Genomic DNA, 5013 nt, shown 5'->3' with positions numbered 1-5013 from the left:
CAACAGTCGTCGCTCCCAACGTTCATGTTTGGAGCCGTTGTCTGTTCTGAAAATATGGAAGACGTGAGCAACTTTTTCAAATCTAAGCGGCAAAATGAAGATGGGGTAGAGACTAGGATGGCAGAAGGGGGTCAGAGTCTGCAGCATGGGGAAGAAGAAGAGTGGCCGCAAGCTAGTATGGAGGTGTCAGTACCTTCTTGTCCTTTGAGGGATGGTGTTCAATTAAATAATATTATTGCTTTAAAGGAGGGTCCTTTGAAATCTTCGGCCAGCTTGCAAGGTGGTGGATATCAAGATAATATTGTTTATCCTTTAGATTTTGATGGTGTTTTGGAAAGGCCACCTGATGGAAGTAGGTTTCTTGGAGAAGGCACTAGTCAAATGGAGTTTAATGCCAGCTTGCATGGGGAGGGTTTTCAAGATAGGGATGAACCGATGGACTCCTCTTTGGAGGCAAATGGGACCCACCACATTAATGTTTTGGAAGATAGGGATGACTTTCGGTCATCTACTGTTGGTCAAGAAAAGGTGCAGGTGGGTTGTTTTGAAAATGTTGACGAGGTGGGTAACCGGAGGGTGCCTATGATTAACCAAAGCCCAGCTTTAGAAGACAATTTTCACTTAGCCCAAATGGAGGTGGACCGGGTTCCTGGTGCTAGCCCAATTTCTAAAGAATATTTTCCTAATTCTTTCTCTAAAGTGGATGGCCTACCTTCGGTGCTTGGGCCTTACCTCTCGGCCCATAATAATTCTGGTATGGATCATTGCTTAGCTGCTGCCTCTAATCCAGTTTCTTTACTCGGTAAAGCCCCTGGTCCGGTCTCCCCAAGCCCAGGTCAGCACCCCTCAAAGTATGGCCCAAGTTTTGCTGGATCTGTTTTGCAGGCCTCCCTTCTCGGCCCAGGTAAGGTTCCTATTTCTGTTGGCACCCCTATTGTTTCAAAAAATATTCATTACTCTCCCTTGGATGTTTCTGCTTCTTTGCTGTCCCCGCCATTGAGTTTTTCTTCTCCCCATCCCCCATCCCCCATGCATGCTACTAATTCTAATGTGCCCATTATTAATTGCCATGATGATCCTATGGTGAACATTAAGCCGTCCCATCCTTTAGCTATGGCCCAAAAAGATGATATTTTATTATCTGCGTCTAAATCGGCTTGGAATGGAAAAAATTCTAAATTGCTTCCTAATTCGTTTGCTCATGTTATTAGTGGTTCCAAAAAACATGCTAATGAAAATTTTCATTTTATTCCTAACCTTAGTAACATTGTTGACGCTCCCATTGATATTCCCGTGTCGGTTGTTAAGAAAAGCTGTGAAACGTATGCTAAAACCTTATGTGGCTATTTTGTTGGTAAGCGTCTTCCTTTCCCGGTTGTTCGCTTTTATGCTTCGAAATTGTGGTCTCAATTTGGTATTGAAGATGTGCTATTAAATGGCCAYGGTATTTTCTTGTTTAAATTTAATTCTGTTGAAGGCCTCCAAAAGGTGATTGACAACGGCCCATGGAATTTTAAAAATGTCCCTATTTTTATCCAAAAATGGAGGCCGGGTCTTAATTTAAATTCCAATTTACATGATAAAATTCCTCTATGGGTTCGTATACATGATATTCCGTATGATGCGTGGAATGATGAGGGACTTAGTCACATTGCTAGTAAGATAGGTATTCCTCTTGCCATGGACTCGTGGACGGTTAATATGTGCAAATATGTGGCCGGTAAATCAGCTTTTGCTCGTGTCCTCCTTGAGGTGCCTGTTAGGGAGAAATGGATTGATGAGGTAAAAGTCCGGGTCCCGGACCCGGATACTCTTGCTATGACAATGTATACTCTTCGTGTTGAATATGAATGGAAACCACCAATGTGCACAGATTGTCATATTTTTGGTCATTCTAATTCCTCTTGTTTGAAAGCTATCTCAAAATCTGACACTAATGTGACTACTTTAAATGAGCAATCCACTTCTGGCAAGAAAATTATGATAGATAGTGAAGGATTCCAGACCCGTGTCACCAAGCAAAGCCAAAAGGCAAAGACATTGATACCCACTGTGAGGAAGGAATACAAGAAGAAAGAGACCCGCCCCAGTGCCTTTAAAGGAAAGCATGTTGATGCGAAGATGAAGGAAAAGATGACGGGCCTCCCTCGTCAAGAAGATCCGAAGGCTGCAAGACTGAACCCTTCCCCAAGGGTTCCCCCCCCCCCATTTCCATCCCCCCCATGGGTTTAGCCCCTAGCTCCCCACCCTCCCCTCCCCGGCCTCCCATCCTTTCCCGTATTTCCCCCAAATCTTCTATCCCACCCCCCTCCTCTCGGAAGCAACCCAAGGCTCCCAATTCTTCTTCTAACCGCTTCGCCGTCCTTTCTGACTCGTCTCTTCCTAGAGACCCTGAGTCCTCCTCCTCCTCCCTCCCCCCTCCTCTGCTCCTGGTGTGATCGAGGTTGACCCTCTTGATCAGGATGACCTTCTGGATGAGGATGATATGATCGAGGTCGTGTCGAATGATGGCGACACCGCCCGATTTGTTGCCCATGATCTTCCTATCCCCCAGATTGATTCTTTGTCCCCTCAGGAGCCCGAGCAGATGGACTCCACCTTCTCCCCTGTTTCCCAATGTTGAGTGTTGCCTCTTGGAATACCCGTGGTCTCTGCAACCTCTCTCATCAGAGAGCTGTGAGAGATCTCGTTCGGGAATCCAGTCTTCATGTTTGTGCTGCTCTTGAGTCGCGTGCTTCTGTGTCTTCTCTTCCTTCTATCTGTGAGAGTGTCTTTGGGTCTTGGACCTGGGCTTCTAATGGCTCCCTGTGCCTTAGAGGAACTCGTATCATTGTTGCATGGAACCCCGTCCATGTCGACATGATGCTTTTAAATGCCACCGATCAGGTGATGCATTTTCAGGTTAAGATCCGTGATTCCGCGAAGATTCTTTTTCTCTCTGTTGTTTATGCGGATAATTACCATATCGCCCGGTGCCAGTTATGGGCTTCTCTTAAGGGCCATAAGATTGTCGTTAAAGACACCCCCTGGTTCATCATGGGGGATTTCAATGTTGCCCTTGACCCTAAGGACTGCTCCTCTGGCATCTCGGGCCCTAATCGTGGTATGGATGATTTTCGTCAGTGTGTCCGACACCTTGAGGTGGAGGATGTCAATTTTAAGGGTCTGTACTTTTCTTGGACTAAAAACCCCAATGGTACGGGAGGTCTTCTTAAAAAGATTGACCGTGTCTTGGGCAATTCTCATTCCCTTACCCGTTTCCCTTCTGCTTCTGTTGTCTTTCTTCCCTATCGGTCTTCGGATCATAGCCCGGCGGTTCTTACTCTCCCGGCTAGCTCTCCTCGTAAACCCAAACCCTTCAAGTTCCCCAATCTCCTTACGTATAAAGAACCTTTTCTGAATGTTGTGTCCTCTCATTGGCACTCTGATCTTGTCGGTCGTGAGATGTATAAGATTTCTCAAAATCTGAAAAATCTCAAAGGGCCCCTCCGTAAGTTGCTCAGTGATCAGGGTAACCTTCATTCTAAAGTGGCTATGTTACGGCTTGAGCTTGACAGGGTCCAGATTGCGCTGGATAGGGATCCTGAAAATGGGGACCTCCGAGAGGAGCACTGTGGGTACCTGTCTGCTTACAACAGTGCCTGCCTCGATGAGGAACGGTTCCTGAAGCAAAAAGCCAAGATCAATTGGCTCCGTGAAGGAGACCGAAATTCCTCTTTCTTTCATAAGTCTGTCAAAAGTCGTATCAGTAGGAATCACATTGATACCATTCAAAATGCTGACGGTATCTGGGTTTCTAATGATGCGGTCCCCAACCTTTTCGTCTCTCATTTTGAAAACTTCCTTGGTACTGCTCATCCCTCCCTCCCTATTCATAACCCTGCCTTCCTCTTCTCCAAAAAGCTTAATGCCAATCAAGCCGCCATGATGCTTGATCCTGTTACTGACTCCGAGATCAAGCAGGCCCTTTTCCAGATGGGAGATGATAAAGCTCCGGGGCCTGACGGTTTCACTTCAAAATTTTTCAAAGCCGCTTGGAGTGTTGTTGGCCGGGATGTGTGCTCCGCCGTTCGTGAATTCTTCAGGAATGGTGAGATCTTAAAGTCTATCAATMGCACCATTCTCGCCCTTATCCCCAAGACGGATGCCCCGTCTCGTGTCACTKATTTTCGGCCTATCGCTTGCTGTAATGTCATTTATAAAATCATTAGCAAGATCATAGCTGACCGTATTAAGGATCACCTCTCCTCTCTGGTTGACCTCAACCAGTCTGCCTTTATCCCGGGTAGGCTCATTACTGACAATGTTCTTCTTGTTCAGGAGCTCATGCGCGGCTATCATAAGCATCGGGGACCTCCCCGCTGTGCCTTCAAAGTTGATATCCAAAAGGCTTATGATACCGTTGATTGGCATTTCCTTCGCACTGCCCTCTTCGGCTATGGTTTTCCCCTTACCATGATTAAATGGATTATGTCATGTGTTTCCACGGCCTCTTACTCGGTCAGTATTAATGGAAACCTCCATGGCTACTTCAAGGGTGGCCGTGGTCTTAGGCAGGGAGATCCTCTTTCCCCTTATCTCTTCACCCTGGTCATGGAGGTCCTCAACCTCTTGACCAAAAGAAAAATTCGTGAAACGGGCACCTTCTCCAATCATCGGAATTGTGAGGAGCAGAATATCACTCATCTCTGCTTTGCTGATGATCTCCTCATTTTCTGCCATGGTGATAGTGACTCTGCCCGGGTCATAAAGGACTCCCTTGATGAATTTTCGAGTGTGTCGGGTCTCTTCCCGAGTCCGGCCAAATGTGAAGCCTTCTATTGTAATGTGGGCCAGCACACCAAGGAGTCCATTCAATCTATCACCCAGTTTCCGGAGGGTTCCCTCCCTGTGCGTTATCTCGGTGTTCCCCTCATTACCACTCGTCTCTATCACAGGGACTGTAAGGGTCTTGTTGACAAGGTCAACTCCAGGCTTAATGACTGGAAGAATAAGTCTCTCTCTTTTGCCGGT

Source organism: Cynara cardunculus (assembly GCF_001531365.2).
Source record: "Cynara cardunculus var. scolymus isolate 2C chromosome LG 8, CcrdV1, whole genome shotgun sequence".
Taxonomy (NCBI): Eukaryota; Viridiplantae; Streptophyta; class Magnoliopsida; order Asterales; family Asteraceae; genus Cynara; species Cynara cardunculus.
Note: the sequence above shows the minus strand (reverse complement) of the source record.